Here is a 10,744-nt window from a genome sequence, read left to right on the forward strand (position 1 = left end):
TGCTCTCACAGAAAAAACATGTTCTGTCCCCAGTACCCACAGAGGTTGGCTCACAACCTCCTGTAACTCCGGCTCTGTGTGAGGCAAGCGCCCTCTTCTGGCCTCTGTGAGCACTGCAACTCACATACAGATACCCACACACATACATATCATTTTAAAGGGGGAAAACAAAAAGAATTCCAGCCAATATCTTTTGCATTATAGTAGAAACTTTGCACCTAAATTCTATACAGCACTTCGCTGCTTCAGAAATATTTCAGAAACTCCCTGGGGTTAGGAAGATTTTTAGAATTTTCTTATATAATACCAGGCTGTGTTCCAGCTGTAACACCAGGTATTATATAATACCAGGCTACTTCAAACTAAGCAAGTACTGATTATCCCTGGAAATATAATCAGAAGTAGAAAGGCAGGACATTTTGGGTTTGCTTGTCCTGATTGTTGCCCCTGTGGCTGCTAAACTTGAGGCTAGCATCTCCAAGAATGGCCCACTCATGAGCAATGCCTTCTGAATTTTACAAAGGAGGTAAAAGGACTGGCAGCTATTCACAAAGTGGATTCTGCTGATCTGCCATCCAGTTGGAAAAGATACAAAGAAATCATAAACGAAGTAATAACCCACAGGAAGAAAGTTGACTGTAACTGCAAAATAAGAGCACATCGGCCAACTTCTTATTGTAACAGCAGTGACAGTCTTTAGCCAAGTGCTAAAATGCCTGGCTTAGGAGAAGTCACTCTCATAGTAGATTTAAAAAAGAAGGAAAGAAAACCCATTTGGGCTGGAGAGATGGCCCAGAGATTAAGAGCACGGGTTACTCTTCCAGAAGTCCTGAGCTCAATTCCCAGCAACCACAAGGTGGCTCACAACCATCTATAATGAGATACGGCGCCCTCTCCTGGCATACAGGCATATATGCAGGCAGAATGCTGTATACAAAATAAATCAAAAGAAAAAAAAACAAGAAAACAAGAGAAGTCACTCACAAAAACAGCAAGCCTAGAACTATCCTGTCTGAGGCTCCAGATTGCTTCCTACCAACAAACTTGTTCAACTGACAAACCCTTGTCCCTGTCCTTCTCTGCTAGTGAGTCCCTATTGTCAACTTGACACAGTCTAGAGTCACCAAATATGACAGATAATCTTGGTTGTCAACTTCACCACACCTGGAATCAACTAAAACCCAGGCAGCTGAGCACAGCAGTGAGGGATTTCTCCATTGGATGGGATTGGGTGGGGAAGAACCATCATAAACCTGGGTCATATCTTTTGGGTGTCAGCCCACATAAAAGGGCACAGAAAAAGGATGTTTGCTTTTTGCCTGATGGCCCTCACTCTCACTTGGCAAGTTCATCTATCCTGCTGCTGAGGCACCCACGTCTTCAGGATTACAACATAGACTGAAGATCAGCAGCTCTCTAGGAATCCTCTAGGACTCCAGCACCAGATTGGGACAACTGAGAGAGACGTCGAGTCTCTTACACACTGAACAATTACCACATTCTTGACTTTTCTGTCAGGAGACAGCCATTGTTGAACTACCTGGACAGCAGCCTATAGGCCACTCTACTGAGTCCCCTTTTGTGGGTGTGTATGAGTGTGTGTGTGTGGTGTGTGTGTGTGTGTGTGGTGTGTGTGGGAGGGGGTGTGGGGTGTGTGTGTGGTGTGTGTGGTGTATGTGTGTGTGTGGTGTGTGTGTGGGGGGGTGGGTGGGTGTGTGTGTGGGTGTGTGTGTGTGTACAGGTTTCCAAGCCAAGCTGCCTTGCTTCTTTCAAATCCTATGCATATGCCATGATTTCTAGACCTCTTTGATCTGTCTTAATTTGTACACAAGGATAAAGGCAGATGCTATCTTTGTGTATTGAATGTCTTCCCTCATCCAAATTCCCATGCATTTAAATGCCTGATCCCAGGAGTGCTGCTGGGAGGTTGAGAACAGACGGTGTAAAAGGAGCAGCTGCAGCTGAGGCAATAAGGGTCCGTGTTCTGGGAGCACATGAGGACTTGGTGTGGCACTGGTGCCAGTCACAATCCCAAATGGTAGCACCTGAATTCCCAAACTCTCTAAGACCCTGAATACCTTAAAACCCTAAAAGTCACAAATCCTGAAATCTTGAGGTTAGGAAAGATCAAAATCCCTGAGTTCTAAAATCTCCGAAATCACAATCTGAAAGATTAAAACCCCACACGCTGAAATCCTTCAACAGCCCAGAGCCGCCATGCCTGGGGGACAAGCTTCTATAGAAGGCGTAACCAGCTGAATTCTTAAGAAGGGACTGACCACACTTTGTCTCAGTTTTCTACATCCTGGCTAACAAGTTTCCAGGAGCTTCCGATGAATTAAAATTTTAATTGCCAGGAGAGGTCAGTTAACCATTGACCAGCCTGAGAACATGAGAATCACCGGAACTGTTTCTGTGTGTGAGCGTGTGCAGTGTGTGTGTGTGCATAACCACACAAAGGCATGGAGGGGAAACGTCATAGACATGTCTGTGTTGGTGGACGTAGAAACCAGACTGGAAGCACCACATCAGACAGGGAAGCGACAAGGCTGGAAGGTGGCTCAGAGTGCAAGAGCACTTGCTCTTGCAGGTGACTCGGATTCAATCCCGAAACCCCACAGGGTGTTTCGTCACCATCCATAACCCCAGAAGATCCAACAGGCAGGCATGCACACGGTGTACATGCATACATGCAGGCAAAACATCCACATACACAAGGTAAAATAAATACATCTAAAAATATTTCTAAAGAAACAAAACCAACATGTTCCCCAAGCAAAGCCTACACCCTGCCAGGCAGATAGCAAGGATGTGTCACAATGCAAGATTCAACAACCAAGAAAGAGGGACAATGACCCATAGCCTGTCCTTGTCATTCACATTATTGTCTACCAGGTGTGCTGGTATTATTATTATTATTATTTATTTATTTCATCCCACTCTGACTTACTCTTCTCCCAATAGCCTTTTCTTTCTCAGTTTCTTTCATCACTTTAAATTGTCTGCATTAGTTTTTAAAATTTACTATGCTATATAATACATGTTTCTCATTTCCAACAACGGGGTATAGATTAGGTAAAAATATTTTGAGAGTACTGTCTTCAGTTTACTTTCTATTACTGTGATAAAGACCGTGACCAAAGCAAGTTGGGGAGGAAGGGGGTTGTTTTACCTCACAGCTTATAGTCCTTCATAAAGGGAAGCCAGGGAAAGAGTTCAAACAGGGCAGGAACCTGGAGGCAGGAGCTGAAGGATCCACGGAGGATCACTGATAGTTTGTGCCCTCCCCCCAGCCTTGAGCAGGCCTGAAAGACCTTGTTTACCACACTAGATCAAGTAATAGGACCTAGGTGGAGTTACCCACCTTGGCTGCAGTACAGCTTGCTACAGGAACTTAAAAGAATAAACTGCCCGCTGAGCTTGCCTTGAGACATCTCTGGCTGTGACTAAGGATGGGTTCCTGTACCCATCTCTGGCTGAAACAAGAAGGGGTTTGGTAGGGCTTTCCCTTTAAATTGAAGAGCTGAACATTAAACTTTGAGCTTTGATCAGAGAACCTTGTCTTGGCTTCATCTTTCTCTCGCCCTTTTGGCCCTTTCTTCATTTCCAGCCCCCCTTTCAGGAGAACCCGGTTGGTCCATGGGTGCAGGCGGCTCCAATAATTGGCCTGTTCCCCATGCCTTCTCACCCTGCTTTCTTAGTACCCAGGACCACCCGAATGCCTAGGAGTGGCTGAAATGATTGGAAGGAGACCAATGATGGAAGGGAATGTCTCAGGGGCCCATGCTGAGACATCTCTTCCCCCTCAGGGACCAGCCACACGATGGTATAGCAGAGAATAGAGTTTATTCAGGGCATGGGGAGGGGAGCCAGGAGGGTAGCAGAGGCAGAGAGAGAGAGAGAAAGAGAGAGCGCAAAGAAGTAGAGGAGTAGAGGACGGCCATGACCATGTGGAGAGAGGGGAAATGGAAGGGGGAGGGGAGAGGGGACAGAGAGAAGCTGCAGACAAGGGATCAACGGATCAAGAGAGCGAGGAGGGGGCGAGCAGCCCCTTTTATAGTGGGCAGGCCTACCTGGCTGTTGCCAGGTAACTGTGGAGGTGGAGTTTAGACAGAATACTAACAGTGCCACCACCCACAGTGGGCTAGCTCCTCCCACAGCAATCATAAATCAAGAAAACACCTCATAAGCTTGCCAATCTCGTGCAAGCATGTTTCCAACTGTGTCTCTCTCTTCACACATGGTCTTAGTTTGTGTAAATTTGAGGCGGGGTGGGGGTGGGGGAACCTAAGCAACACCGCAATTGATTGGCCACAGCTCCTTCAATTCTTCCCTCTCTGGCAGCTCTCAGCAAGCGTTAATCTACTTCCTCTTCCATAGACAAGCCTGTTCTAGTTGCTCCACACACAGACATCTGGTGTGTGGTCCTCTATGACTGGCAGCTTATACTCAATCTGGTATTTTCAAGGTTTTTCTGTGTTGGGCATAGCCCATATCTATTTCTTTCTCTTCCTGGGTGAAAGGCTCTCACACTGTATTGCTATACCACCTCTTACTATCCACTGATGAATACCCACACTGTTATGCTCTCAGGCTGTGACAGAAAATGCTGCTACAGACATTCAAGTGGGGGACTTCGTGTAGACATGTGTTTTTGTTTCTCTTGGGCAAACACTCAGGAGCAGAGTTACTGAGGCTCCTTGGAGCTTGGTGCTGGAGGAACCCCTAGGCCCGGATTTCAAGTTGGCCATACTACTTTTCATTCCTACCAGTCTTCAGATTTATTTTTTCTTCACATGCATTGTGTTTTGCCTGTATGAATGTACTGACTGGTTTTGTGTGTCAACTTGACACAAGCTGGAGTTATCACAGAGAAAGGAGCCTCCCTTGAGGAAATGCCTCCATGAGATCCAGCTGTAAGGCATTTTCTCAATTAGTGATCAAGGCAAGAGGGCCCAGTACATTGTGGGTGGTGCCATCCCTGGGCTGGTAGTCTTGGGTTCTATAAGAAAGCAAGCTGAGCAAACCAGGGGAAGCAAGCCAGTAAGCAGCATCCCTCCATGGCCTCTGCGTCAGCTCCTGCCTCCAAGTTCCTACCCTGTGTGAGTTCCAGTCCTGACTTCATTTGCTGATGAACAGCAGTGTGGAAGTGTAAGTTGAATAAACCCTTTCCTTCCCAACTTGCTTCTTGGTCATGATGTTTTGTGCAGAAATACAAACCCTGGCTAAGACAATGGGTGTCTGTATGAGGGTGTTGGACATGGTAGAACTGGAGTTACAGACAGCTGTGAGCTGCTGTGTGGTTGCTGGAAATTGAACCTGTATCCTCTGAAAGAACAACCAGTGCTCTTCAGAGCCAAGCCATCTCGCCAGCCCTCCAAGTGGTTATTTCTAATTATCACCTTTTCCCTCTTGGACAGACTTACTATCTTCACTCAGTACCTTCGATATTATGGCCCAGGAATACCAAACTTCACCTTTTCTACTACAGAATTTTGCCCCTGTTTCTAAGGAACAATCGCAGCCCTTGTCAATCCCCTCCAATCATTACCATTCTCCAAGTTTGTCCAAATGTCAGTTTCTCAAAGATCATTTTGCACTGAGAAAACAAAGATTCACTTGTGTCTTTTTCTTCCTCGTTGAGACCAAACTGTCATGAAAGTGGTTCTCAAAATATGGATTCTTTCTTTAAAAAAAAAAAAATTATGACTTAATTTTGGCATTCCAGTTGACTTAGTCAGGGTTTTACTACTGTGAACAGATACCATGACCAAGTCAAGTCTTATAAGGGACACCATTTAATTGGGGCTGGCTTACAGGTTTAGAGATTCAGTCCATTATCATCAAGGTGGGAACATGACAGCATCCAGGCAGGCATGGTACAGGAGGAGCTGAGAGTTCTACATCTTCACCTAAAGGCTGCTAGTGAAAGACTGGCTTCCAGGAAGCTAGGACAAAGTCCACACCCACCCACAGTGATGCAGCTACCAATAGGGCCACACCTACTCCAGCAAGGCCACACCCACTCCAGCAAGGCCACACCCTTTAATAGTGTCACTCCCTGGGCTGAGCATATACAAACCCTCACACCTATATTTTTCCTATGTGGCATTATGAGTGACACATCACAAAATTCTAAGTCAACATTCAACAAGATTGCATAATCTCAAATTCAAGAGAATATATTCAGTTAATCCTTTTAAATACAGGGTCTAATCCTTGTGACATGATTTCTGTTCTAATATTCTAACACCAAAAGCTTTTCATCAAGTTCATATTTTAAGTAAGAAGATTAATAATATTTATTTTATATCGAAAATTGATGGATGGAGGCTGGAGAGACAGCTCATTGGTTAAGAACACTGACTGCTCTTCCAGAGGACCCAGGTTTAGTATCCCACACTCACATGGCAGCTCACAGCCATCTATAACTCCAATTATGGGGGATCTAAAGCCTTCTGACTTTATCAGGCACTGCACACACGTGGTGCCCATATGCATACACAGGCTGAACAATCATGCACATAAGATAAAAGAAATATGAATGGAATAGTATTAGTATTTTATGTGTATGGCTATTTTGCCTGCATTTGTGTATGTGTACCAATGAGCACCTGCTGCCTACACAGACCAGAAGAGGGAGTTAGATTCCATGGAATTGGAGTTGCAGGTGGTTGTGAGCTGCCAGTCACCCCCTCCCACAATCTTTCCCCCTCCATCCCCTCCTTCTCTGAGTGGATGAGCCCCACCTTGGTAGCCTGCACCCTCACACATCAAGTCTCTGTGAGGCTAGGAGCATCCTTTCCCACTGAGGCCAGACAAGAAGCCCAGCTAGAAGAATATATTCCACCTACAGGCAATAGCTTTTGGGATGGCCTGGACCCCAGTCTTTAGGACAGACAGAGCATCCACATGAGGACATCTAGTGGCAGCCAAGACCCACTGCAATTATTACCTTCTTGTCAGGCTCCACTCCTCCTTCCCGTTGCTCCAGCCTGAGGACCAGAGTGAAATCTGGATGATGCTGTGTTTGCGGCCGCAAATGACCAATAGAAAATGCTTGAAGCCAAACAAAACTATTTGAACAGAATCTTCTTTTTCCACGATAACAGAATTCCAGGCTTGGAGCTAAAACACAGAAGTCAAAGAATAGTTTTACAGAAAGTAATCTTTCTGGAGCCATTAAAGACTACGATAAACTAATTATCCTTTATGTTGTAGAACATTAATTTTAATAGCTCTGCTTTATAAAACAATATAACCGTAATAAGGAAACTAATAGGAAACTAATGACGCATACCACAGTTGAGATTATTAAAATGAAATTACAGTGAATCTTAATTAAACTACTCAGTATCCTTAAGATACTTTACATGCCTTTTAATTCTCTTCTTTAAAATGCAGTGGCGGGCTGGAGAGAGGCTCGGTGGTTAAGAGTAATGGCTGCCCTTTCAGAGGACTGGAGTCCAGTTCCCACACACCAGAGCTTCACAGAAACAGAAAGACAAAAATAAAATGCAGTGGAAATCAAGCAAAAAAAAAAAAAAACAGACTCCATTATAAACACTATCCCTCCCATTGTCTCTGGTGCTAGTGAACAGAAATAACTGCTTTGCTTCATTATTGAGGAATTCCTGGAGACCAGGGGGATAAAATACAGAAAGAATGGACATTTTGACCTTGGCTTCAAAGAGGACAAGGGGAGCTAACACTCAGGAGGGCGAAATGTTCCAGGCTATCCCAGGCACCCAAAAAGAATAAGAAGTATATTTTGTATTTTCATTTTGTAGGTTGGTTTGGTTTGGTTTGGTTTGGTTTGGTTTGGTTTGGTTTGGTTTGGTTTGGTTTGGTTTGGTTTGATTTGTTGGAGTCACGGTCCCTCTATGTAGCTCTGTCTGGCCTGGAATTCCCTATGTAGGTTTGGCTGGCCTAAAACTCACAGAAATCCACCTGTTTCTGCCTGCCAAGTGCTGGGATTAAAGGTGCGCACCACCACACCTGGCTGCATTTGGTATTTTAAGTTGATTATTGGCCTTAGTCATTTGGAAAGAGTAGCTGGAGACCCTGCTTAAACATGAACTCTTGAATGAATACTCTTTCACCCAGCCTCCAACATGTAAATACCACTAGAGACTCCCTGGCAATGCCTACAGCTCCTTCTATATGCCTATTTCCAGTACCAGGGTTTGTCACTTTCCCTAAAAACCCATCACAAATTCCCACTTTGGGCTGATGCTAAGGATAACCTGCACGTTCTGAGTCAGTTCACACTTAATGAGAACATTAGGCTTAGACTCAGGATTGCTGTCACGTTATTAAGACATCTATTAAGACATCTTCAGAATCTCACTTTTCGCCGATGCGGTTTCTGCCTGATCCAGTGCTGCCTTTACCCTCGACGATCCCAGCATTCAAAAGATCTGACTCTTGTTTTTTACTGAGGAAGACTAAAATTGTTAAATCTCTCTTTCCACTCCCTCCCAGATCACAAGTTGATCCAGAGGTTATGCGGCTAACTCGTGTATCCTGAACTGTATGGTGTACGATAAACAGATCTGCATGCTATGTGTATATAATTAGTGTATATAACAATCGCATTAAGTACCACTGATGTTAAGGCCACTGAATAACTCAGCTAAATAGGCAGAGGAAGGGCAGCCAATGGTTACCTGAGTCTAGACTGGAAAAATAGCAGAAATACATAATGTGCTAACACATTTAAGGAGAAGGACACAATAGTTGTGAAATTTTGCTATTAAGAATTCATCTGAGGGGCTGGAGAGATGGCTCAGTGGTTAAGAGCACTGACTGCTCTTCCAGAGGTCCTGAGTTCAAATCCCAGCAACCACATGGTGGCTCACAACCATCCGTAATGAGATTCAATGCCCTCTTCTGGTGTGTCTGAAGACAGCTACAGTGTACTCATAAATAAAATAAATAAATCTTTTAAAAAAAAATTCATCTGAGGGTCAAGATGGCTAAGCAGGTGGCGAACACACACACACTAAATATGATTTGTTTCAAAACTCATTTGAGTAGAAAATCTACATGTCTCAATGTTTTCTCTTATGTTTTGTCTCAAAATAGCCCACCTGCCTATATTTTTCTCAAATGTCCATATCCAATAACAACCATAGGTAGAAGCTTTTTGATCTGTAATCAAAGGTTAAACTAGACTTTGGAAACATATAGGCTAACAAAGCCATCACCATGCAGAGTAACCTAGCCTTGAACTCCTGACATACTGTCTGCCTTCATCTCCTAGATGCCAGGATTATAGGCATACAGCACCAGTACCCAACTATGCATTCCCTCTATACAATAAATCTGACCTCATAATTTTCTCTCAAATGAAGAACAAACCCTATGCCTCATCTTGCAGTTATTCTTGTAACAAATTTGATTCATGCATGATTTTTATACATCAAAAATATCCTACAAAGAATTTGAAACCATATAATACATATAACACATAAAACATATAACAAAATTATGAAATATCAATAATAATATGTTACTGGGAAAAATTCAAGGGAAAAATGCAAAAGAGATGAAGTGAGAATCTAGTACATATATGTATGTATGTGTACATTCATATGTGTGTGTCCATCAACATGTGTATGTATATGTGTATATATATGTATGTGTGTACATATATGTGCATTTTTGTGTTTGTATATCATGTGCATATATATGTGTATATATGAATGTGTGTATATATCTGCATGTTATGTGTGTGTATATGTGTCTACATAGGTGTAATGTGTGTGCATATATGTGTATACACATATGTAATATCTGTGAGCATATTTATATGTGTGTACAGATTTATGTATATATGCATATGTGTGTTCACATATATGTGTGAGCATATTTATAGTTGTGTGTATCTGTATGTACATAGACGTGTGTGCATATTTGTATGTGTGCATGTGCATGTGCGCGCATGTGTGTGCATTTTTCTCCTTTCTCAGGTGGGAAAAGGAAAAGGCAATTAAACTCTAGCTGGAAAATAGCAAGCAAGTAAAAGTGCCTGCTGTCTACAGATGACCCAAACTCAATCCCCAGGACACACATGGTAGGAGAACTGACTTTCTCAGGTCACCCTCTGATCGTCACACTTGGACTGTGACAGACATTATCACAAACAAACAAAAACAAACAAACTGTGCTTTTTTTTTTTTTTTTAGGAAAGAAAGATAGAAAAAATGACAGTCACTTTTTGTTGCTGAAAAAAAGAAATGCAGAGATGTGACAAGGTGCTCAGAGTCTACGGCTTCCCCTGTCACGTGGAGTGGAGTGGGACTTTCTCACAGTCTTCCACGGTGGGCACCGCACCATGCTTCAGCCACGTCTTTGACACAGTCCTGATAATGTCAGGGAATTATCAGATTTCCTAAGGAAGTTCCTGTGGCAATCCTCCAAGAAACTTAAGAACAACAGCTCAGTGTGGGACAGCAAAGAGGGGGAATCAAAGTCATCTGCATTCTTGTTTGTTCAAAATTCTGAAAGCTCTATCTCCCCGGATTAGACAGACAAGCAGAGGACAACAGAATCCAGGGCAGGGATTCCCCCATCCCCTCATGATATGTTGACTTGAATATGGGGTACATTTCCAGAAAAGGTATACATTGAGTATTATTAAAGTTACTTTTCCTTAGTGATGACCAAAACACCTAAAAGACCAACCTAAAGAGCTCTCTCTCTCTCTCTCTCTCTCTCTCTCTCTCTCTCTCTCTCTCTC

The sequence above is a fragment of the Grammomys surdaster genome, unplaced genomic scaffold, assembly GCF_004785775.1.
Source record: "Grammomys surdaster isolate TR1022 unplaced genomic scaffold, NIH_TR_1.0 373, whole genome shotgun sequence".
In the NCBI taxonomy this organism is placed as follows: domain Eukaryota; kingdom Metazoa; phylum Chordata; class Mammalia; order Rodentia; family Muridae; genus Grammomys; species Grammomys surdaster.